A 26247-nucleotide genomic window follows, 5' to 3' on the forward strand; every position below is an offset into this window, starting at 1 on the left:
TGTCTCGCAAACCGTACTTAGGTCAAGGGAATTTTCCACGTTTCAATCATTTCTCTCGTCGTATTCGAGTGCTGATTGCCGTGTTATCGTTTGTTAACGAAGCTTTCCCTCATGTCTAAATATTTTAAGGCAGTTTGTCGTGTGCGTATCATGGCCACGCACGCTTATATCGCCTGCCGTTTCGCTACCGCGGGTGCGCTTTAAAAAAGAAGGCGCTTCAATTTTGCTTCAGAAACTTTCCTTTCTTCTTCTCCTCCTTTAAACTGGCTCTACTACTACACGCAGAGAGAAAGCAACAGCGCTCGCATTCGATCCCATAGATGAGATGAATATATATATATATATATATATATATATATATAGCGAGAGAGAGAGAGAAAGTTATCAGTCATAGCACTCGCAGTGGTGCCCTCTGGGTCATTCCTTTTTCTTCGAAAGTAGGCCCATTAGGGTTATTAGAATTACACGAAGGTATTTCGCCTTCGCGAGCAGCAGTCCTTGAGATAGTTACTCTGGCTAGCTTCCCACGCTATGGTGCCGTGCTCGCCTAGCACGCGATCAAGCTTTTCCTTGTCTCTAAAGCCGCTCGAGTTCGCTCTTTTCCACGGGCGGCCGTTTTTCCAAGAAAGTATGCCTTCGAACCACTCAGAATCAGTCCACCATCAGTCCCTTTCCACGTAAGTATGAGGCTCGGGGCAGGAGCTATGGCGCTTCAAAGTAACCTGGGGCCTGACGAACCAACCGACTGAGCTATCTTTCCGGGCAACATCCAAGGGTCACGAGTACAAATCACCTGGTCTCTTCCTTTTTTGTTTACCTTCCTTTTTTTCTTCCCCCTTTTTAATATCTTTTCGTTTAGTTTATCACTGTACGGGAACGCTGCTATATATATATATATCCTCTATCATGTATGGCCACACGTGTGCAGGTCATAAATACCAGGTACTCTAGCTGCGTGCCATCCGTGCGATATAACCGACCTCAGATTGGTCCACCTTGACTGATCAAATAAGGCACCACTGTAGGTTAAATGAGGCGTACAACTCCTGCGGGGGCGGTAGAGTATCCGCCTCCCGTGCAAGAGGACCGTGGTTCAAATCACGGTGCCGCGCAATTCTCCACCGGAAAATACCTAAAAAATCCCGTGTGTTGAGAAAATTGCACAAACAGGCCTGGAGTGTGGCCTGATCCCGGTGACCAGAAGCGGTAACGCACTCTCTCACCAGAGCAGGATTGGCCGCCTTGGTGCAGTACTTCGCCGCAACCTCCTATATGAATACAACAATCAAACCCCGGCCCTCAGTATCCAGCAGCCGCGAAGCAACTGACCACGGCGGCGGTCAGACCTGTGACGCAGCAGAGGGTGCTAATACCTGGCTCCGGACAGGCCACCATTGAAACTTGAACCTGGCAACGTTTAACCTTAGAACGTTATCTAGTGAGGCGAGTCTAGCAGTGTTATTGGAGGAATTAGAGGGTAGTAAATGGGATATAATTGGGCTCAGTGAGGTTAGGAGGACAAAAGAAGCATGTACAGTGCTAAAAAGCGGGCACGTACTGTGCTACCGGGGCTTAGTGGAGAGACGAGAACTAGGAGTCGGATTCCTGATTGATAAGGACATAGCTGGTAACATACAGGAATTCTATAGCATTAACGAGAGGGTGGCAGGTCTTGTTGTGAAACTTAATAAGAGGTACAAATTGAAGGTAGTACAAGTCTACGCCCCTACATCCAGTCATGATGACCAGGAAGTCGAAAGCTTTTATGAAGACGTGGAATGGGCTATGGGTAAAGTAAAAAAAAATAAACTATACTGATGGGCGACTTCAATGCCAGGGTAGGCAAGAAGCAGGCTGGAGACAAGTCAGTGGGGGAATATTGCATAAGCTCTAGGAATAGCAGGGGAGAGTTATTAGTAGAGCTTGCAGAACAGAATAATATGCAGATAATGAATACCTTTTTCCGCAAGCAGCTTAGCCGAAAGTGGACGTGGAGGAGCCCGAATGGTGAGACTAGAAATGAAATCGACTTCATACTCTGCCCGAACCCTGGCGTCATACAAGATGTAGACGTGCTCGGCAAGGTGCGCTGCAGTGACCACATGATGGTAAGAACTCGAATTAGCCTTGACTTGAGGAGGGAACGGAAGAAACTGGTACCTAAGAAGCCAGTCAATGAGTTAGCGGTAACAGGGAAACTAGAGGAATTCCGGATCAAGCTACAGAACAGGTATTCGGCTTTAACTCAGGAAGAGGACCTTAGTGTTGAAGCAATTAACGACAATTTTATGGGCATCATTAAGCAGTGCGCAAAAAAAGTTGGTGGTAACGCCGTTAGACAGGAGACCAGTAAGCTATCGCAGGAGACGAAAGATCTGATGAAGAAACGCCAATGTATGAAAGCCTCTAACCCTACAGCTAGAATAGAACTGGCAGAACTTTTTAAGTTAACGAACAAGCGTAAGATAGCTGACATAAGGAACTATAATATGGATAGAATTGAACAGGCTCTTAGGAACGGAGGTAGCCTAAAAGCAGTGAAGAAGAAACTAGGAATAGGCAAGAATCAGATGTATGCGTTAAGAGACAAAACCGGCAATATCGTTGCTAATATGGATGAGATAGTGCAAGTGGCTGAACAGTTCTATAGAGATTTGTACTGTACCAGTAACACCCACGACGATAAGGTGAGAGAGAATAGTCTAGCGGAACTTGAAATCCTACAAGTAACGCCGGGAGAGGTCAAGAACGCCTTGGTAGCTATGGAAAGGGGGAAGGCAGCTGGGGACCATCAGGTAACAGCAGATTTGTTGAAGGGTGGTGGGAACACTGTTCTAGAAAGACTGGCCACCCTATATACAGAATGCCCCATGACCTCGAACGTACCGTAATCTTGGAAGAACGTTAACATAATCCCAATCCATAAGAAAGGGGATGCCAAAGACTTGAAAAATTATAGACTGATCAGCTTACTCTCCTTTGCCTACAAAGTATTTACTAAAGTAATCGCAAATACGATCAGGAATACCTTAGACTTCTGTCAAGCAAAGGACCAGGTAGGATTTCGTAAAGACTACTAAACAATAGACCATATTCACACTATCTATCAGGTGATAGAGAAATGTGCGGAATATGACCAACCATTATATATAGCCTTCATTGATTACGAAAAAGCCTTTGTTTCAGTCGAAACCTCCGCAGTCATGAAGGCATTACGGAATCAGGGTGTAGATGAGCCATATGTAAAAATACTGGAAGATATCTATAGCGGCTCCACAGCCACCGTAGTTCTCCACAAAGAAAGCAACAAAATCCCAGTAAAGAAAGGCGTAAGACAGGGAGATACGATCTCTCCGATGCTATTCCCAGCATGTTTACAGGAGGTATTCAGAGACCTGGAGCGGGAAGAATTGGGGATAAAAGGTGATGGAGAATACCTCAGCAACTTGCGATTCGCTGATGATATTGCCTTGCTTAGTAACTCAGGAGACCAATTCGAATGCATGCTCACTGACCTGGAGAGGCAAAGCAGAAGGGTGGGTCTGAAAATTAATCTGCAGAAAACTAGAGTAATGTTTAAGAGTCTCGGAAGAGAACAGCAGTTTACGATAGGTAGCGAGGTACTGGAAGTGGCAAGGGAATACATCTACTCAGGGCAGGTAGTGACCACAGATCCGGATCATGAGACTGAAATAACCAGAAGAATACGAATGGGCTGGGGTGCGTTTGGCAGGCATTCTCTGATCATGAACAGCAGGTTGCCATTATCCCCCAAGAGAAAAGTGTATAAAAGCTGTGTCTTACCAGTACTCGGGTACGGGGCAGAAACCTGGAGGCATACAAAAAGGTTCTCCTTAAATTGAGGACGACGCAACGAGCTATTGAAAGGAGAATGGTAGGTGTAACGTTAAGTGATAAGAAAAGAGCATATTGGATGAGGGAACAAACACGAGTTAATAACATCTTAGTTGAAATCAAGAAAAAGAAATGGGTATGGGCAGGGCATGTAATGAAGAGGGAAGGCAACCGATGGTGATTAAGGGTTACGGACTGGATTCCAAGAGAAGGGAAGCGTAGCAGAGGGCGCCAGAAAGTTAGATGGGTGGATTAGATTAAGAAGTTTGCAGGGACAACATGGCCACAATTAGTACATGACCGGGGTAGTTGAAGTATGGGAGAGGCCTTTGCCCTGCAGTGGGCGTAACCAGGCTGCTGCTGCTGCTGCTGATGATGATGATGAGACGGCGCCTACGTGCAGGACGTATCTTTCTATGTTTAATTTGCACCAAATTCTTTCGATGTTCGATACATCAGGCATGGGCATGCTTTAATTTCTCTAAAGATAAATCATCCCTCAAGATAATTGCCACAACCCCGCCTCTCTATGCTCTGTCTTTGCGTAGAATAGCATAACCTCGTGGAACAACTTCATTATCCAAGACGTTAGAGTGAAGACACGTTTCGTATATAGTGACCACATCCGGGCTCAGTGCTGTAATAAAGCGCTATGCTATCAATAAGGTGAAAAGATCAATACACCCGCATCAGCCATAAAGGTGCGAAAATTTTAAGAGCGTAAGGCGTGTTGGCCAGTGTCCAGCAGTGAAGGTTTTTGGGAATAACGTTACTGTTTAGACACTTGTAGTTGAAACACAGGTGGCATTCAGGGCGAGCGGTCTTCGTAGAGTGGTGGATGTATTTCCTCAAAGGGCCAAGAAGGGTACATCTGTAAATGTATCGGATACGTGAAAAAATTTTCCAAAAGCCAGGGGAACTCATACTTTAACGTGTTGTTATCAGTGGCTTTGCTCAACAATAAAATATAAAACATAGACGTTTCGCCACCTACGTAGGTGGCATCATCAGTACGCAAATGGCAACAAATGAGAAAATGAATCCTATTTATGCATGATACTGCCGTGCTGCTCATTTGCGTACTGACGATGCCACCCGAATAGGTGGCGAAACGTCTATGTTTTTGTCATATTTTACTGTTGAGGAACGCTAATGATAACAACATGTTGAAGTATCAGTTCGCCTGGCTTTTGGAACATTTTTTCTTGTTTTACATGTAAGAAATGGCATCAAGTATGCGCAGCGGAAACTGATACGAACTTTTTCTCTTTACCCTGCATTCAACAACCTATTATTATTATTATTATTATTATTATTATTATTATTATTATTATTATTATTATTATCTCAAAGGCCCCGATGTTGAGTATTACATGAGGCATAGGTAATAACTTCAGCGAAACGTGGACTCAGTGGCGGCCTTGAAATCATGTGCATTGCAGTGGTGCATGGAATCCGGGGAAGGGTCATTTCGATCCCGGGCAGCATTCACAAAAAGGAACGAATGTGCGCAGTGGTTCGGGCAGGCGGAGGGTGGACAGATTTTTCGTGACGTAATCAGCAAGAATGACGGTGCGCTGGAATGAAGAATTACTAGGAGCAGAATGATAAAATTTGGGATAATGGCAAGTCTAAAGTCATGACGCTTTTTATCTCAATTGGAAATTTCTGCTTTTGATTTTAGCCAAGAGACACTAGTTTAGAGTTTGCAAGAGAACTGCTTTTGGAGTTTTATGAAGCGTGGCTTGGTGGGCGTCCCAGACAGAGCATGCGTATTGTAGCTTAGGTCTGACAAATGTTTGACAAGTTAGTATTTTTAAGGATGGCGGTACGAAGCGCAAGTTACGGTGGGATTAACTAGGTGTCCGATTGGCTTCGTTAGTGATGTTTGCAATATGAGAAGTCAAGAAAGGTTATCTGAAAGTGTAAGGCCAAGGTACTTGCATGACTCCAGAGAGAATATTTTCGAGTTGCAGAGAACGCACTTCGGAGTATGGTGAAGTTTTCGCCGATGAAAATGTACTAGTGAAGTCTTTGTAGAGTTCAGTGACAATAGCCACATACTGCACAAAGTGCGAACTCTGACAAGATCATCTTGCAACATGCGGTTGTTGGCACCAGTAAGGATTGGGTGATATATGACACTATCGTCAGGAAAAAGGCGACGAGAGAGAAATAACTTTTACTTATATAGCCGGCAGATTGGTGGGGGGGGGGGGGAGGGGCAACCCCGCCTAGATGGCGGCCAGAAGCCCTTGAGTTCTAGCGGCATCGTCGGCCTGCTGGACGGCCAAAAGTTGGTCTTCGGGGGCCAAGCTGAGCAACGCGGTCTCCCACTGCTTCCTATCCTTAATGTTTTGGCCCTGTCGGTGCGCCTGAGGGCAGGCCCACTAATTGTGATCCAAGTCCACCCTTTCTTGACAAAATTTACATTTGGCCGAATATTGGTTTGGGTAATAATGACTACATGTCACTGGATTTGGATATGTATTTCTTTGAAGGAGGCGCCACGCCACCACCCGCTGCTTATTAAGTGATGGGTGTGCGGGAGGAAAACACACCCTCCCCAATCTGCAATGGTTAGTTATCTCCCTGTAGCCAACCACCCGGTCCCCTGTCAGCCCCAGCCGCGGCGCCCTGGTGGCTCGGCTTGTGAGTCCTCGAGCCACGGTGTCGGCCGCCTCATTGCCGGGGAGGGAGGAGTGTGCAGGCGCCTCAGCCCCTGATAGATCCCCTGACCTTAAGGTCACCTTCCACGTTCACAGCAACGATAGACATATTCTGATTAGTCGTGTACTCTGCCGCGTCGACGTACACCACGTCCTGAGAGCGTTGGAATCTCCTCTGTATAGCCCTTGCCCTTTCCTCCCACCTTTCTCTGTGGTGTTCGGGATGCATGTTTTTGGGTAGCGGTGGGATAATAAGCTGCTTCCTTATGTCGTGGGGAATGTCTACTTTAGTGCCATACTGTGATGCGTATGTTACTCTAAGCTTGGTAAGTATGTGTCTGCCAGTAGGTGCTTGTGTGAGGCTTTCGTATTGCGCTATCGTATGGGCTTCTATGAGTTCTTCGAGCGTGTTGTGGACACCTAAGCTTAGGAGCCTCTGATTCGATGTGTTTATCGGCAAACCTATGGCTTGTTTGAATGACCGTCTATCGATGCCTTCGATTTTTGTCTTTTCTGCTACTTGGAGATTTAAGTAAAGGGTTACATATAATATGCGGCTAATGACAAAAGCCTGGACTAGTTGTACCAGATTGTTCTCGTTCATCCCATAATGGCGATTAGCTATCCTCTTAAATAATATAATTGTTTGTTGTGCGCTATTTTCTAGTATTCTAGTCGTTTCCCCGTTGTGACCGTTTGCTGATACGTGGAGTCCGAGGACTCTAATGCTGTCGACAATAGGTATTTGGTTGCCATTTACAAAAAGCGTGATGTTTTGGTTTATTCGCAGAACTCTCACGGCCCCTGCGTGTCGGTCGGTATAGAAGTAATTCTGATTTTTGCGGCGAGCATCTCAATTCTTTATCCACGACATATTTCTCAACCGTATGTATGGCTGCTTGGAGAATTTCCTCAATCTGCCCATCACTTCCACCTGTTACCCAAATGGTGATATCATCGGCGTTGGGCTATGCTGTAATCCTTCTATATTTTCTAGTTCTGCTGGAAGGCCAATCTTAGCTACATTGAAAAGAAAGGGAGATAAGACTGATCCTCGTGGTGTGCCCCAGCTTCCGAGTTTTATGTCTTTGGATTTCACGTCACCGATTGCGATTTGCTCTATACGGTCAGAGAGAAAGTCTTTAACATAAGCATGGGTTCGTTGCCCCATTACTAGGCCTTGTACGTTTTCTAAAATAGCCCTGTGGGTGATATCAAAAACCTTCGTAAGACCAACACCAAGGATAGCGTTGTTATCTAGTGTTTGAGGTCCCGCATCTATTATTTAGTCTTTGATTTGCAACATAATGTCTTGAGTAAAGAGTTTTGGTCTAAGCGCGATCATGGTGTGCGGGAAAAGGCCATTATCGTCCATGTAATTGACGTGCGTCCAAGGATGACGTGCTCCATGAGCTTGCCAGCACATGAAGTTAACGATATAGGCCTGAGATTCTCAAGTTGAAGTTTCTTTCCCGGCTTTGGAATCATTATAACCTAGGCGGTTTTCCATTGGCATGGAATATTACCCTGTTCCCAGCAGTTGTTAATATACTTGGTGAGGGCCGAGATCGATTCATCATCGAGATTTCTCAGGGTCTTGTTGGTGATTCCATCCGGGCCTGGCGTGGATTTCTTGTTGAGCCTGCTGAGCTCCGCTCGAACTTCAGCCTCGTTCATGGGGCTGTCAAGATCCGGGTTTTCCTTAACATTATACTGATGTTGTTGTTCTTTGGTTGTATTTCCTACGTATAGCCTTTGTAGTTCCTGTAAAAGTTCTTCTTCTGTGTCTTTGTTTCTGTGAGTTATTTTGTGCAGGCAGTGTCGTTGTGTGGACTTGCTCTTTTCCGGGTCTAAAAGATAACGAAGAAGATTCCAAGCTTTAGGTAGCCCTATCTGTCCCTCCATGGCGTTGCACGTGGCCTGCCAATTTTGACCGCTTAATCTATTCGCATAGTGCTCTATTTCCTCATTGAGCATGGCGATTTTCCTTCTCAGGTTTCTATTAAGTTCTTTCTGTTTTCAGCGTTTCTGCATGCTGCTTTTTGCCTCCCACATATGTAGGAGTTTGCTGTCCGCCTCCCCTATCCCCGCTTTTTCCGGTGTAGTCTTAGTGGCTCGTTTCACAATTTGATGAAATACAAATCTCGATGTCATGTATGACTTCATCAGCTTCCTCCTCCCGGATTTTGTGGAAGGAGTCCCATTCGATAATCGTTATTTTTCTGCCTTTCTGTCTTGATGGGCCTGCGTGTACAGTTGTTGCTACAATGAAGTAATCACTACCCAGATTTCCTTGTGTGTTTATCCATTTTCCATCAGGTGTGTTCTTTGTACAAGCTAGGTCTGCTGTCGTGTCATTGCTCACACTGTTACCCATTCTAGTGGGCGCCTGTGGACCCGTTACAAGAGTAAGAACCTCCTGCTGTGCGTCTAACCATAGATTACTTCTCCAAACGGTATCCCCAAGCCGCGTGGGGTGCATTAAGGCCCTCTACAATTACCATTGCATGTATTTCTGCTAAATTTAAGGATTTACGAAAAAGTGGACCGAATTTCATCTTGTGTCGAAGGCTACTGTATTCATTTAAGATGAATAGGCTTCCCTTTCCCTTGCGCGTGGGAATGATTTCAATCAGGACGTGGTCTATACCACCGGTCACGCCAGTGTTGTGTTCTATGACCGTAAGGTTTCTATGTACGAGAGTTGTAACGGACGCCTTCTTGTCGGAAGTACCGTATGCTTTGTAACCGGATAATTTAGCCAGTCCCTTCGTTTCTAGCAGGGTGATGACGTCTGGGGTCTCCTTGTTACTTATGAACTGCTGTAGGTGTCCCCGTATCCGGCGATACCCGCGACAGTTCCATTGCCATATTATTTATTTATTACGCGGAGCCATGTTTGTTTGATTCTAACCGGTCACTTCGGGTCACTGTCACTACGGGTTGATTATATGGTTTGGTGGTCGCTCTTACCGGTCCCACTCCAGAGGGCCTCAAGTCTTTTTGCGCGTTTTCAACAACTGTTAATCGGGTTTCAATGCCTTCTATTCTTTGTAGGATTTCCACGAACTGTACTTGTAACCCAGCTATATTGTTGTTGTAGCGTCTTAGTTAATTCCACAAACATTCCCTCTACTTGCTTTTCTAACTGCGTTGAGACGCTGCTTTGCGCGTCTGGCGCTTGTTCAGCTTTTCTTTTGTGGGGCGGCGTCCCTGTCGTTTGTGCGAGAATGGGCGTTGACTCGCGGCTAGGTGTCTGTGCCGTACTGGCGGTAGGCATGTGACTTGGCTCGTGTGTCCTATTCTGCTGAAGCCTTGCGTTTTCTCGCCTTAGTTGTTAAATTTCCTCCCTCTGTTATGCGTTTTCAAGAATAATTTCCGCTAGTAATTTTCTAATTATTATTATTTCCTGCTCTAGGGCAGACCCTTCTATTTTAGGCGTTTTATTAGACGGAGAAGCAGCGCCGGAGACCGTGTCTGCCGAGCTAACCTGCGTTTCGTTGCCGTCCTCCCCGCCAGAGCCCTCCGGGGTTCCGTGTAGTGGCGATCCTCTCGATCTCGATTCAGACCTGGGCCGGGACCTGGACCAGGACTTGGAGTTGGATCGGCCGCCACCGCCTCCACCGCGGAGTCTCGGGAAGGAGCTAGAGCGGCTCCTGTCGCGGCATCTGCTGCCGTGGCTGTTGGTCCATGTCTATCCCTTGTGCGATTCGGTGCTGCCCGACCGCTCCCTGGACCGACTCGGGTGATTGTCCGCCATAGCTTTCTGCGGTTGATGTTCATTCCGTTGTTGTTTCCACTGCTTCTTTCTAAGAAGATATGGGGTCTTGAATCGTCCACGGCACTTTTTGTCTCCCGTGAGGTGTCCCTTCCCACACATGAAGCATCTTGTCTCGCACTGATCTTCGGGTGGATTGAGAGTTCCGCACCCGTGACATTTCTTGCTGTTCGGTGTCGGGCAGACATCCTTTCGGTGGCCGAGGCGGCCCCAGCTGGTACATGTTTCGTGCTGCTGGCGATATAGTAGGCATCGGTATTCAGCGCCGTGGTAGTACACGTAGTGTGGTACGTATGTACCTTCAAACACTATCATAACCGAATCGGTGCATCCCAGGCGTCTTGCGTGTTGTATAGTCGGGTTTCTGCAGTTCACCAGGCTTTTTTCAACGTCTTCGGGCGTGTTGTATTCTGGTGTACCGTTTATGACTCCCTTGGAGGTGTTCTCCGGCACAGTAATGTAAGCGGCCGTACTGCAGGCGTTCGATCCGAGTTGGATGATCCGTATCTGGCTGCAGCGTTTCGCATTCTCCACTTTCGGCGTGCTCATAATCATGACGTTTTGTCTTGGATTGATTCGTAGCGTATCTCCTCCGGAATTTTCTGGTGTCAGTGCGGCTGCCAGCAGAACGCCATCCTTTATGTACGCAATGCGTTGTTGGGTCATGTCGAGCCCACCTCTCGGGCGGATCATGATCTTGTAGTCATCCTCCGGTAGCTGCGGTTGCCTCGGGGCCATTGGTCTCTGTAGAATTCGAGCGTTCGTGGTTTTCCACGCCGTTAAAAGCGACGAGTCTCCGATGTTCTTGGATCGTTCATCGAGGTCTGGGGGTCTCTTGGCGTTACTACGGCGTTCGTGAGCCGCAATCCAGCCCTGGTCGTCATATTCTTCCGGGTAAATTGCCTCCCCCTCCACTTCTACGACGTCCATCTTCGCGCCTCGCGGCGAAGCGGGGGCCCGACAACACCCGAGTCAGGCGTCGCTCCCGCCGAAGTGGCGGGAACAGTGGCGTCGTAGACCTAGCTAGTTAGGGTTAGCCAGGCCATCGGCGTGGCAGTGTATTAAGACTGCTTTGGTGGCTAAAAAAATCGCCCACCTGGGATAATCCCGATGTCTGCGTAGTCCATCGGCCTTCCGGTTTTAGGTGTGGCAGTTGTAGAGTCGAGAACTGCCTTTTTCCGCCACAATCATGGAAAGTTTTCGGAGCCCATGTGTATCCCGTCTTGTCGGCTTGGCCCCCTAGCGGCAAGTTTAAAAAGGCGAATGTTTGAACAAAGTTTAGCGGGTAAATCATTATTCCTCACCTCCACCTCCATCTCCACCAAATCACCTCAACCGAAATGCCACGGGGAAGAGAGCAGCCAAAAGGGATAGGAAATTGTATTTAAAAATATATGTAAATAATAGCCCCAATGGTGTCGTATTTGCAGTCCTTGATCTCCGCTGACTCGACAGGCATGTGACGATAGGCCTTCACTAAATCTTTCTTGCTGAATATTACCGTTCTAGCTACGTTGGCTGCGAAGTCATAAATGTGAGGGAACAGATGGCTATCAGGGACGGTGAGCGCGTGCAGCGAAAGGTAGTCGCCGCACGGGCGCAACTTCCCTGGGCCACGCTTTGGTATTAGGTGGAGAGCTGAAGACCAACTGCTCGACGGAATCTGGCGAAGACACGACGATGTCATCAAGGTAGCACAGACATCTTTTCGCTCTTGTAGTTATGAAAGATGGTGCCTATCATATGGTCGAAAGTAGAAGGCGCATTGCAGAGCCCGAATGGCATTACGTTAAATTCGTACAAGCCGTCGGGCACGACGAAAGCTGCCTTCTTACAGTTATCTTACAGCTGCCTTCTTACAGTTAGCACTGCCAATAGCCGGATCGAAGATGCAAAGATGAAAAGTAGTCCGCGCCTTGAAACTAGTCGAGAGTGCCATCTGTCCGAGGCAGCGGATAGACATCTTTACGAGTGAACTTACTGAGTCGACGGTAATCCACGCAGAGGCGTACTGACCCGTCCTTTTTGCGTACTAATACTACCGGAGACGCTCAAGGACTGTGGAAAGGGAGAATAACGCCACGGTGCAACAATATCGTCAACTTGCTCGTTAATTATCTCTCACTCAGCCACCGACACGCGGTAGTGTCACTGGCATAATGAGGATGGGTCCCAGTGTGGAACCTGTGTGTGACGGTTGCCGTACGCCCTAGGCATGGTTGGTCGCAATCAAACAATGAGCAAAAATTCTGAAGAAGCGCGAGGACATGTTGGCGATACGCAGATGGCAGATCGGCGTCCAACGCAGATTCAAGAAGGTTCATGATGACGAGTGTGACAGTGATGATGATCATGAGGATGGGCACAGCACGGCAAAAGTGAGGGCGTCGAGCTGATAACAGGCCATGTCGTTGGAAGTATCGAGAATGTGAATCGGATCAAGGGGCTGAGCACGAGCTAGTGATTCTCCTCTCAGTAAGGTCACAGGGCATTGAGACGGGTAACACACAAGCATAGCGGATAATCCAGATACAATGTTGAGGACAGCAAAAAGAAATGGTAGAGCGTTGCGACGTACAAATATAGGCGACGGTGTAAAAAGTACTGTAGCGTCTAGCGTGGTGGACCAAGAGATGGGCACTAAAACCGACCTTTCGAGTGGTATGCCCGTATGAGATACAACGGTGAGCTTGGTGGCTTTATTTACAGAACGGTCAGGCAGTGGGGCATAGGCAAGAGGGAAAAGCGCCACTTCGGCCCGGGCAAGGTCGATGATGGCACAATGGTGAGACAAGAAGTCCCAGCCGAGAATGCTGTCATGTGAACATGAAGACGGCACAAAGAAGGTTAACACATACAGTGCCGTCAATGACCACCCTTGTGTTACATTGAGGAAGCGGTGCTATATTCTGCGCAGTCGCGGTGCGTAGAAGCATGCCAGACAACGGCGTTGTGACCATGTGGTGGTCACGACAAAGCTTCTAGTCTATGAACAAAACGGCAGCCCCAGTATCAATAAGCACAGTTGCGACGGTTCCTTCGACCAGAACGTCCAATATGTTGTGTGATGACTGTGCAGGCCTTGTAGAAGTCGCGAAGCTTGCCGTTCGTGTCGGAGGAACGGCAGCCACTAGTTTCCCTAGTATGTGACTGCCGGAGACGTAAGGAGGAAAGCGAGTGAGGAAGTGGTGACGGAGAATGATGGGTACCGACAGGGCGTCGAGGAGGCGGCAAAAACTCTGGGTTGGGATGCATGGCATGCCAGGTAGCGTCATGGAAACGGCCATATCCAGGCGCTGCTACAGCAGGGTTAACAGGTGGCATGCGACGATTGCAGAAGCGCACTGCATGGCCGGCGAAACCGCAAGCGAAACCTATGGGCCGGTTGTTGCGTGTGCGCCAAGTGTTCTGAACTCGGCTTTGAGACGTAATTGGAGGCGACGCGGGAAGTGGCACAGCTTGAGGTCGAATTGACGCAGGGAGCGCGAATGTCGGGGGCGCATGTTGCGCTACGACTGCGGCATAGGTCAGAGGTGCAGCCACGGAAGGACATGGTTGAGCCAAAGGTAGCGATTCGGCAAGTTCCTCGTGGATGGCCCACCTAATGGGAGCAGCCGGAAAGATGTCAGGTTGGAGAGATCACTAAGAGGCAGCATAGACAGATGGCGCGCCACCACCTCGCGATTGAAATCCTTAATCTGAGCAGAGAGCGATTATGGAGTTCGAGGGAAGCAGGATGCCCAAGAGAGAGTTGTCAGGTGAAATGGCGCTGCGCGCTAGGACCCTTTTTCGACGCAGCTCATCGAAGCTCTGGCAATGAGCGACGACAGCAGCGACATAGGTAGGGTTTCCTGCTGGAAGCATTTGAAATGCGTCGTCCTCGATGCCCGCGAGAATATGCTTCACCTCTTCCTTTTCATTCATGGTGAAATGGACGCGAGCGCTAATATCAAGGACATCCTCTACCTTGTGTAAGTCTCACCGGGCTGTTGAGCGTTCTGTAGCACACGCTCTTCAGCACGCAGTTTTCGCAAGGCCGTGCAGCCAAAGACATCCGCGAATGCTGTCTTGAAAGCGTACCTGGGGCCGTATAACGTAAAACTATTCCATTATGTTTTTGTTCTAATCTCCTGACGTCAAATTTGCGTAACCACCGACGCAAGCATCGGGCAGTCACGCGAATGGTTGTCTGAACAAACCAATCAAACGCTCTCCTCGTCCATAGGACGCCACTTTTGTTTGCTTGAAAAACGAATAACATTGCCTACACTGAGTGGCTTGTCTTATCTAATTGGCCCGTAAGAGGCGAGGAGCACGCTCAAGTGGAGAGGGATTCGATATGGCCGAGCCAGTGCACTTAAAATAGATAACCGGATGGAGAGGGTGGTGCCGCCGTCTGCGAATGGTCCGCTTTCGCTTACTTAACTTGCGGTGGCTCGTCGACAATCGCGGCGGCATGCAATGGAAGCTTAAGAATGGCACTAAAACGGATCCTCAGCAAATAAGAGTTGGCAGAACGAGGTCGTAAACGTGTCGAAAGTTCTCCAACGTTACACGGCCGCGGAAAAAGTTTGATTACACGTAAATAAAACCATGCTCTCCGGCAGGTGTGAGTAGCCAGTGCTTCAGCGATCGGCGGCAGCCATCATTTATTTTTTTTTGGAACGGGGCAACCTGCGGCTATTCAGAAGAAAATTCGGTTTTGTTCGGCATATTAATGCACCTTTAACTCGTACACATCACTGTGACGCCGTGAGGTTTTGCGGTTTTGTGACGTTGTGTCACCGGCAGGTGAAGTGGTCGCAGCCCGAAAACTTTTGACCAATAGCCGAGGGCTAATAGCGAAAAGTCGTCGAATGAGCAATAATAATTTTTCTTTCGTTCGGTCAAATTATGTCTAATCAATGTGTACACATTATATCAGATGGGGAGCTATCGCGGTTTTCCTGACGTCGCGTGACAGACAAGTGAAGTGGGGGTTGTCCAAAGAAGTTTTGTACCAATCGCGGAGGGCTGTTTGCAGACTTGGAATAGAAAAGTTTGGCATAGTTTTACGTTATAGCGCCCCAGGTTTGTAGTTACCGCTCACTATGGTGGAACCGGAGGTTCGCAACGTCAGCAAGATAGGAGATGACGGTACGTAGCTTCGTCGGGTCATCCACTTGATCACTGACGCGCTCAGAGGTAGAGAGCCAATCATCCACGTCAGTCTTACTCGATCTGCTCAAGACAGGAAGGTCCCGCCGCCGCTGGACAGTGCCGCAAATGATAGGAGCGGCGGATGCTCCAGGCGGATTGTTTGGTAGCGGCGATCATGGTAGCGGCTGGAGCGGTTGGCAAACTTACGCTGCGATGTTCCAGGGTGAAGTCGGGGATTGCAGCACCCTCTACCAAATGTAGTATGACGATTTATTATAAGACACTTACGTCTCACACAATCGCAGTCGCACCGGCAGTACAAGAACTAGGTTTGGTGCCTACGGATGTGGTTCAAGCCACTACAGGGGAAAGGCCATGAATCGGGTGGCAGTAGGTAAGAAAGGAAGAATAGCTAAATAAAAATTTGTAATTTATAAATGATAATAAATGAATACTAACCGGTATTATCAATTTTCCTGGTGGTATTATTTTAAAACTTGAAGTTAATATTCTTGTGTTCATATTGAGGAAAGTAAAACAATAAATTTAACATGGCAATCTCTTTGATTCACTTACAAAATAAATATAGCATCAAATACATTCCTACTGTAGTGTCCTAGTGCCGACGCCCGAAGAGGCACTATCGCAGGGAGCGTAATCCCCAATCCAAGTTGGCGAAGGGGACTTCTAGAAGTCGGTTTGTGTGCACGTTGAACCTACGATACTCTATAAAGAAATGTTCCATAGTTTCAGGTTCATTGCAATAGAAACGATGAGGGGAACGGGCAGAACGAGACCCACGAGGATAGAAATTAAGCATTGGTATTTAGGAACGCATTCTCGTGAATGAAACTTCAAATTTTCTCGTTGAACAGCAGCTGCTGTGCCAAGGGAATATAAAGTGCTAGAAACCGGTGTTACTCAATGCACATGATTTGCCATGTTCTTTTTGAACACAATATTTTCTAAGTCTTGCAGCCGTGATGTATGCCGAAGGTTTCAGGATCCTCAGTACAGGGCCTCCAAGAGATGCCGCCGCTAGTGCGTCTGCTGACTCATCTAAAGTGAGTCCCATGTGTACTGGTACCCATGCCAAATGGACGAGGCGTAAATGCTGGGGGAAAGATGAATAAAATTCTTGGAGAAGAAGAGAAGAATTTGGCACTGTTAGAGCAGTACAAATGGATAAGGAGTCGGTTATTATTACGGCTGAATAAACAGATCAGGGAAGTTTTAGTGGAGCTAAAATGATAGCCAATAACTCTGCCTGAAATATTGGTGCAAAATTGAGCACCTGAAGAGAGAAAGACCAACTTAATGATGGTGAAAAAATGCCCACTCTTGCCTTCTCTTCACTGACAAAAGTACCTGTGGCTATTACTGTATTTACTGGGAGGGAGAAAAACATTTGTTGTCTTAGACTATTTACGTGCAATGGTCGTAGCCCCTTTAGTCCAAGGCCCCGCTGGCCTCGGCCGCCCGCTTGACCTGTCTTATGAAGGACTGTTGTCCAGCTACGTCTGAGCTGGTGAGCTGTGCCTCCCATTGCTCCATTGTGGGGTGTGTTTTATCAAACGGGTGTGATTCACAATCCCATGTAATGTGTTGAAGTGTTGGTATGCCGCCGCACCATGGGCAGTCTGCCATGTAGCGTGTGAGGAACATGACATTCAGTAATTTAAAGTGGGGGAATACCCTTGTCTAAACTTTGTGCCAGCTGGCGGCTTCCTGTCCACTGAGTTGTGGGTGAGGGTGGGTATTTTTTTTTCTCATTTCACGCTGATGAGCGAGAAACTCCCGGGCATTCGTTGGATCGGGGTCATTACAGTGGCTACCTGGGACCGTCCCAGTCGAGTCGGCCCGGTTAATAGTACTTCCGGCTAGCGAATCGGCCAGTTCGTTCCCCTCAAGACCTGTGTGACCGACAGCATTATGTCGTTCGCGTACAGTGTGTAACCCAAATCGGGAAATCGGTCCAGCTGTCGTGCCAGGTGACACACCGCTATATTGAACAGCAAAGGTGAGATTATTGCCCCTTGCGGTGTTCCTCTACTGGGCATCTTGATCTTTTGGGAAGCGATTTGACCGATTCTAATTGTGGCGGTGTGGCTGGTGAGAAAAGCCCGCACATAGTTGTACGTTTGTTCTCCGCATCCGGACAATTAGAGTCCCTCCAATATTGTTTTGTGTGAAACGTTATCAAATGCTCACTTGAGGTCTAGTGCGAGCACTAGGCCCAAACAATGAAACGTTCCTTTCCTTCGAGGGCTTCCTAACCTTACATGAGGCCTCCTTACAGCGAAGGACTGATGGAGGAAGCCAGCGTACTCTGAAAGCTCCCTTCACCCGTCCTCACGTAAGGAGCGGTTGCCGCATGCCTGGGTTCGAGATTATCTCTTGAAATCTTTACGCGAACACCATTATTCTATTAAAAAAATATTGTATCGTCGCACAATCTTTAAATTGAAGAGCTAATATAGAGAAGCGTGAACGCTTTCTTCTAGTTTTGTTTACTAAAGTTTAAAAAAGTAGCGCATTACAGTGCAAAGCTTGATGTGCTCCAGCAACGCTGGCACGCCAGCGTGCAACGCTTAGCAATGCCTAGCAACGCTTTCATGCCGCACGCGTGACTGAAACGAATATGCCTGGCAAGACGTACCGTGCTCGCGCTTCTCCGCAGGTGGGCGACATCGCGCATGCGCAAGCAAACGTCACGTGGTTAAGCAGTGCGGTGAAGCGCTCGTCGATGGCCAGGAGCGGTGTAAGGACGCATGAAGGTAGCTTTGGAGCTACCTTATGCCGAGGAAACACCAAGGAAGCCTTCACCGAGGGCCCCTCAGTAAGGAAGCTTTCAGAGTGACATAAGGTAGCCTCACCGCAATGAAGGCGTCTTTACTGAGGTAAGGAAGATTTCATTGTTTGGCCCCTAGTCTTTCCTCTCCGCGGGCGACGTTAGCTGTAACTACTTCTCTGATCAGTAAGAATGCGTCTTGATAGGATAGCCCCGTACGGAACCTTATCATAGTGTTTGGAAACCATCTTATTTCTTCAAGGTACCACTGCAGTCTCATTTGTACTACTCGTTCGTACAGTTTACCCACGCAAGACATTAGAGAAATGGGCCTCAGAGCGCCTATTGAGGGGGTCTTTTTAGGTTTGTGGACTATGATCATTTTAGCGTGTTTCCATTCCGGGGACAATTGGCCTTTGAGCCAGCTCTTGTCATTGAACAGTTCTGTGATTTTAGTCAGGACTCTAGTGTCCAGGTTCCGAAGCATCGCGTTCGTGATGGCATCAGGGCCAGGAGCCGAGTTTTTGGCGGCTGCTTGAGCTGCCTCAAAGTCTTCTGCATATGTGAAAGGTACACCATATTTAGAATTGGCCATTCCAAGGTATGGTTGTGTCGGTTTGGGGCGTCTGTGTTTAATGGTGGTCCTATGTATCGTTTTTTTTCAGTTTATCTAGTAGCTCTGCGTCTGTACCTGGGCAACCGTCCGATATGATTTGGAGTCGTTTGTTCTTTTCCGTGCGTGTGCTATCCGGGACAAGCATCCCACTAAGGATGCACGATGGGCCAGCCGTTCCCAAGGTCCCCAAGAGGGACCCGCAGAACGTAGCCCACTCGTTTTTCGCTGATTCGTCTGCGTGTTGTTGCGCTTGCTCCGCCAGAAGTGCTATGCGAGCACGCAGCTGTTTGTTGAGGCGTTGTTTTGTCCAACATTTAACTAATCTGTGTCTTTCATCCCACAAGTTTACTAGGTGGGATTCTACCGCGGGGCCCTCCGACGTGCGCTCTATTGTTTTGGTAGTGTCTTTGTGTGTTGACCGGATGAGTTTTGTCCATTCTTGTATGTTGTAGGGCGTCCGCTGTGTCGAGGTTCCGCTGGAGCTCTCTGTATTTTGACCAGTTGGTTAATTTCGTTGTGCCAATTGTTCTACGTAATTTGGGGGTGGAGAGTGAAATGCGAATCAGGTCATATTAGCTCCCCAAGTTTTCGTTTAGCGATGCCCATTGTGCGTCTTTGATGTTTAGCGTGTACGTGTGATCGGGTGTTGTGCCCCTGCACACGCTGTTACCTGTGCGTGAGGGCGTGCATATGTGGTTTGCTTTCTGCATGCCGAGGTTCTCAACCGATTGCTCAAGTAGGGCTCCTTTAGGGGTTGTGGACGCGTAGCCCCACATAGTATCTGGCGCGTTGGAATCATCCAATACCACTATCCGGTACTTGGTGCCCGCTATGGTCTTAGTGTCCGATAAGATTTGGGGTAGGTCTAGACTTTTGCTTTTGGGAGGGCTGTAAATGTTTGTTATGATGCTGTGTGTTTTGCCTCTTTTCCGCTGTTGCACGCTGATTGTTACGCGCGCACAGCGACAGCCGCAAGAGCGTTTTCTTCCTCTTCACTGCGAAAGTAATATTTCGTAAGTTTATGTTATAAAAAGCATAGCGACTTACCAATCCGTGGAAGAAAGATTTCTGTAGAAAAATACCTTCATTATTTCATGCGCACCACTTTGGCTAGGCTTGAAAGCAGCTGTTATGCATAGCGTTTGATTGAGCCCCGAAAGGGGATTGTAATTCCGTTTTATCATTTCAAAGTCGAGCGACCGGTTGAAAAACTGAAATTATGCAAAATATATTGTAGATTCGGTGAACAGTCACTACTCATTATTTCCATGCACAGACGTATATTGCTCAGAAGAAATTTGTGTTGGCATCTTTCCAACTGCTGTACAATATCTTTCGTAAGCTGACAGTCGTACGAAGAAGGTAAACGATGGTCTTTTTACCAATAGATATACATGGCTTGTTCAATAGGACTAAGAGTGTTGCTATAAATTCCTTACTTCTTAAATGTTATTCATCAGCCCGTTAATGCCTTTTATTGCAATTATATGGATACCGCAGGGGAATTTCTGCCGTCGGCGTCACTGTCGTCGTGAGGTTCCGTCTAAAGTCCAAGGGCGATAAAATCGTAGCCCCACGCCGTGTGCTATATGTGCCAGTGAAAGCTTGCGAGCGGAGCCGGCGATCGGGGCTCAATCTTGCGCGCACAAGCGAGGAAAGCGAAGAGGAGCGCGCCGCCTTCCTTCGCGCACCAGGACCCGACGGGAGGCTAAGGAGGGCAGCGCGTTCTACTCCTGGTGGGCGGGGCGGCAACGCGCGCCCGCCTGGGCCGCTGTATCTCGAAAGCCACCTGTGCCTGGGACAGAGTCCGCAGCGCACTGTGCTTTCGCGGCTTCGTTTGCGTTGTTGCGAGACGCAGCACGAAGGTCAATTCGCTCGCTGCTGCGACGGCGCTTCCTCGCTCAAGCGTTTTGACAGCGAGTCTCTGCGGTCATCGAGTGATATGTGTTCAGATTTGCTTGGGCCCGCGTGGCACTATGCTTGTTAATTTATTTAGTGTGCCTATGCTTACAAGTTTACACGGCCGATAAATCTGCTATCGTTACGTCATATAACTATCATCATACCTTGCTGGTGAAGCAGTGCACTGACACGGACACAGTGAAGACACACAAGAAAAGACGACACTCGCTGCACTCGCAACTATTTTATTTCAGAACACATACTTCATATTTGTACACCTGCGCACCCTCAGGCGTCAAAGAAAAACAAGGCGAGATTAAAGGAATAAAAAAAAAATCATTTGCCGGCGCATACTCGGGCGACACAGATAGGGCACCTATCCACATGGTGTGCAGTCCTATCGTATTTGTTGCAACCCTAACAACCATTTTTATTACACAATTTTTATAAATTTTTTTTCTTCTTTTAGTGTACTTCCAAGAAGGCAACATCACCATGGCTTAGATGTACAGACGGCTGACTGATACAACCCTCTCCCCTCTTATGAATAAGAAAGGCTTCGATTATCTCCTTCGTTAGCTGATCCTTATGGTGCGGTAAAACTGTGGTATCATTGTAAAGCGGCCAGCACCCATCTTGTGAGCAGTTCTTCTTGATGTGCCCCTCATATAGCTAGCTGTCCACTGATTTGGTATTGCAATCGATGCTTCGCCTTTCCGGCAAAACTGCCGCTTTTTAATGTGCAACCCAGGAAGTGAAATGCAGGCGTTCCATAATTACCAACAAGCCTAGATAACATGAGGGAAGTCATACTATGCCAAATTCCTAAAAATCGCCTCCAGTGTGTTAGCTACGCCTTGTTCCATGTTTTGTTCAATGTCAAAGAAACTGCGTTTCTTTTTTTACTATTCGCGGAGCATCACAACGATCACATACGCTCTACAGTCACGATGAGGCACTCCGTCTTCTTTATGTCACTCATAGTAAAAAAAGGAGAGATTGCTGTATCGGACGTGTGTACTGATTATATCAGCGCGGATGCGCATCTGTGATGCGCAGTTGTACAGCGCGCTGCATTCATGCCTTTATAAGCCACGCTCTCAATAAACCTTCGTTCTTTCCTGCACTGACCATGCTGCTGTAAGCGTCGTCTCCCTTGGCACGTTACATGGTGTCAGAAGTTGCTGCGCTGCCTGTCGACGCCTGAGGGGAACCGTTCCCGCGAAGAACGCGTTATGGACCTGCTGAAGGCACCACACCCATTGCGGCTGACGGGTAACGTCACGGAAAACTGGAAGCGTTTCAAGCAGAAATTTGAGTTATTTCTGCAGGCAACGGCGGCAAAGGACCAGCCGAAAACGGAAGCATCGAAGGCAGCCCTCCTGCTGAGCATGGCGGGTGACGACGCGCTAGACGTCTTCAACAACTTCCAGTTCGCGCTGCATGAAGACAAGACCGACTACAGTACAGTGGTGAGAAAATTTGATGCCTATTGCGCCGAAGTGAGCAATGAAGTGCACGAGAGGTATGTATTCCGTTCAAGAAAGCAAGCGGAGGGATAACCATTTGAAAAATTTTTTCGTGACCTGAAAAAGCAAGCAGCGCAGTGTAATTTTGGCGTTTTGCAAGAATCCATGATAAGGGACCAGATCGTATTTGGCACGCACGATCCTAGACTACAGGAGAAAATGCTTCGTGACAGCCAACTGACTTTGCAAAAAGCAGAGCAAATGTGTAAAGCAGCGGAGACTGCAGCACAGCGAAACGAAGTATGGCGTAGCGAGGAAGACAGAGTCGATGCCGTATCGAGGCGCATGGCGCCAGCCTCAAAAGAGCGGAAGCAAGGAAAAGAACAATTTCACTGTCGTAAGTGCAACCGCTGGCATAAACCGAAGCAATGCCCAGCGTTTGGCAAGAGTTGTCGTTTGTGCCACAAGCTGAACCACTTTGCAAGTAGTTGCACGTCAGCGGTAGTCAGCGAAGTCCAAAAACAGCAAGACGAGGACTTCGACATTCTCGAAATCGCGACATCTAGTCACGAAAGGGATTGGACGGTTAAAGCCTAAGACTAAGATAACGTGCGACGCATCAAAGGAAGGTGTCGGTGCAGCATTATTGCAAGGCTACAATGGTGAATGGCGACCGGTAGCGTATGCATCTCGTGTATTAACCGGAGCCGAGCAAAGCTATGCACAAATTGAAAAGGAGGCACTCGGAATGTGTTTTGGCTGTGAAAGGTTTCACGAGTTTGTGTACGGAAGAAAAGTGCTTATCGAAACAGACCATAAGCCGCTTATAGCGATCGCGCAAAAGGAAATCGCCGACATGCCACCGCGAGTGCAAAGATTCTTTTTGCGGCTACTAAAATACAACTTTGTCTTGCAGTACATTCCCGGGAAACATCTGGTTCTCGCTGACATGTTGTCACGCTCAACGGCTGACCAGGGCAAAGATCAAGTTGGCACTACTTCTGGTACCACCGACGACGTGGAGATCCATGCGATGCAGTCCTTGGGCTACATGGTCACTTCCGAAACGCAGCGGCTACTGCAGCAAGAAACGTCTCGTGACGTATACTTACAGGCCGTGAGGAAGAGCTTAACAAGCGGACAGCCGGTGACCGGGGAACTCAAGCCTTTTGCGAAAGAGTTGTCAGTCGTTAATGGAATAGTGTTGAAGGGCTCGAAAGTTGTAATACCGAGGAGTATGAGACAAAGCATCCTGAACAGGATACATGCTGGCCACCTCGGGTTGCAAAAGTGCAAAGAGAGGGCCCGAACTCTCGTATTTTGGCCCGGTCTGAACGGCGAAATAGCTGCGCTAGTAGAAAGCTGCGCAACCTGCCGAAAGTACGCGTACAGGCAACCACATGAACCACTTTTAATGCGGCCAGTTCCAAAATGTGCTTGGTATAGGGTCGGCGTAGATATCTTTTCTTATGCTGGAGTTTCGTACGTGGTTGCTTACGACGCCTTTTCAAATTTCCCTGAGGTTGAGAAACTTGACGACACAACTGCAGCAACTACGATCGCAGCCCTTAGCGCCATGTTCGCCAGGTACGGCGTACCTGTAGAAGTTTGCACGGATAACGGACCCCAGTTTTCAAGCCATGAATTTGCCAGATTTGCCAAAACATACGATTTCAAGCATGTAACCTCCAGCCCCCGTTATCCGCAGTCGAACGGCTTGGCTGAGAAAGGTGTGCAAATCGTAAAGCGCATCCTGAAAAAGACTCGAGAGGCGAGGGAGGACTTCTCGCTGGGTTTACTAGCCTATCGCTCAACACCACTGGAAGATGGGCATTCTCCGGGTGAGCTTCTGCAAAGAAGGCGACTTCGTTCTAACCTTCCTGACTTCGGTAGGGTGTCCCGGATCCCTGTGAGGAAGCACCACCAAGCCAAGGACGGGAGGCCTTTGCCAATACTGCGCAGAGGCACGAAGGTGAGGCTTCAGGATGCGACTGCGTGGTCCCCAAAAGCGAAAGTCGTTGGGGAAACTGCTCCACGTTCCTATTTGGTACGCACGCAAGATCGACGTGTTCTGCGGCGCAACCGCAGACATCTACTTAGGACGGGTGAACTGTATAGCAGTGAAAGTGATGACGACTGCGAGGAGGTTCCACCATGCGATAGTTCTGGTGCGCCGGCGCCTGCAGCACCAGCTGAACCAACAGCGCAAGCCACCGAGACGTCATCTCTACAAACAGCCGTAGGATTAATGCTACCAGCAAGTGACGGCGATCCTTCGCCTGGCATCCAACCGACGCATGCTACTAGAAGGTCGACTCGTGTCGTCCGGCCTCCCCAGAAGCTTCATTATGATGAACATTTTAAGCAAGTGTCATAAGTTTTGGCAAATGTGTATATGTATCTAAATCTGTTTTGTTTGTTGCCCGAGGGAGGATGTATCGGACGTGTGTACTGATTATATCAGCGCGGATGCGCATCTGTGATGCGCAGTTGTACAGCGCGCTGCATTCATGCCTTTATAAGCCACGCTCTCAATAAACCTTCGTTCTTTCCTGCACTGACCATGCTGCTGTAAGCGTCGTCTCCCTTGGCACGTTACAATTGCTTTGACATGTGTTGTTAAGAAATTGGAGGCAATTTCTGAGTAGGTGCCACAATATTGCCTCATTCATGTTGTACAGAGTATCACAGCTAACTTTAGTCAGACTTTAAAAATATTTGAATGCCGCGTAGCTGGACGGAACCAAGGTAATGTTGTTTGAGGTCACTTGGAGATACTCAGATTATTTTTTGCATTTCGTTTAATTGCAGATTTCGTCTTAAACATCTCAAGTATCATACTTAGATGAAAAGTGCCGATTATAAAATCGTAGAGCAACATTAAAAACTCTGGATACGGTTTTCTGATGTTTAATACGTGCTACATAAAAGTGTTTTTCCGAGCGTGAAAGAAGCCCGCGAATACACGCAATTTGCCTTGAGCGGCCATTCGCGCGGCAATTTTGCGTGCATTTGCGGGCTTTCTTTGCCCTGGGAAAACCACCTTAATGTAGCACGTATTCAGCAACAGAAATTTGTATGTGGGGTTTCTCATGTCGCTCTACAAGTTTCTCTTTGACATCATTATACTAATTATAATACTTGAGGTAAATAATTATGTAAGACGGATGATATAATTCGAGTGAAAAAAATTGATTTCAGTATCTCCAACCGACGGTAAACAACATTAGCTTGGCTCTATCCAGCTACGTGGAATTCATATGCCTTAAAACTCTGGCTAAAGTTAGCTGAGATGCCACGCATAACATGAGTGCGTGGCATTAGGCGGCATGAAATCTTAAGGTAGTTTCAGCTAAAAATCGCAGCTGTTTTCGGTCACTCTAACAAGTCCACAATGAAGAGTGAAATTAAATTACACCACCCGCCTTTCAACTCTGTGTTATGCGTCCTCTGCATAGAGACTGCTGTCGCAGATGATAGTCATATATTTTAGCTTTCATTTTGCCAGTAGCAAGTAAAAAAAAACGCCCACGGTGTACCTGTGAGTCAAAGTAAGTTCACCCTGGTGCCCTCAAAGCCACATATTAACAGGACACCTCAGGCCGTCACGTAACCACTAAACGAAAGTTGCGCATTAGCAAAATGTAGTTATCGTATTATAAAGAGTATAACACGATATGATGTGAGTGCATGATTATGATTATTGTTTCTTTTTTTTTACTGCTGAGTGATACGCCACCTCATTCACGTTCCATGGTATGAAAGAAATTACGTGGTGGTCAACGCACTGTGACAAGTCGCTAAACATTCACGCATCGCTGTGACCGCTCGATTTCCAGCACTCGATATGACATTCAATGATCTCCCTCCTCTGTAGAAGCGGACTCCTGGTTCCCCAGTCGACCTTAAGACTATCTCGAAGGACAACAGACGTACTACGTAGAGCGGTCAGCCGCTTGAGATGCTCTTCACAATTGATTTTCATCGCAGAGAATTAAATGGTACTTGTTCTGGTGGCCATGGCATGC

General features: G+C 47.8%; 1 protein-coding gene and 1 long non-coding RNA gene across 3 annotated transcripts in view; one reads left to right on the forward strand and one right to left on the reverse strand.

Annotated features, from left to right (window-relative positions):
- The window catches only part of LOC135898240 (uncharacterized), an 89742-nt gene that overhangs the window by 47913 nt on the left and 15582 nt on the right, over positions 1-26247 (reverse strand). Inside the window, exon 2 of the long non-coding RNA XR_011514413.1 lies at positions 19896-20059. This is a non-coding gene — a long non-coding RNA (uncharacterized lncRNA). The remainder of the gene's footprint in view (positions 1-19895; positions 20060-26247) is intronic.
- The window catches only part of LOC135898238 (juvenile hormone acid O-methyltransferase-like), a 205497-nt gene that overhangs the window by 9789 nt on the left and 169461 nt on the right, over positions 1-26247 (forward strand). The gene's annotated exons all lie outside the window — the stretch shown is intronic.

This window comes from Dermacentor albipictus, chromosome 5 (assembly GCF_038994185.2).
Source record: "Dermacentor albipictus isolate Rhodes 1998 colony chromosome 5, USDA_Dalb.pri_finalv2, whole genome shotgun sequence".
In the NCBI taxonomy this organism is placed as follows: Eukaryota; Metazoa; Arthropoda; class Arachnida; order Ixodida; family Ixodidae; genus Dermacentor; species Dermacentor albipictus.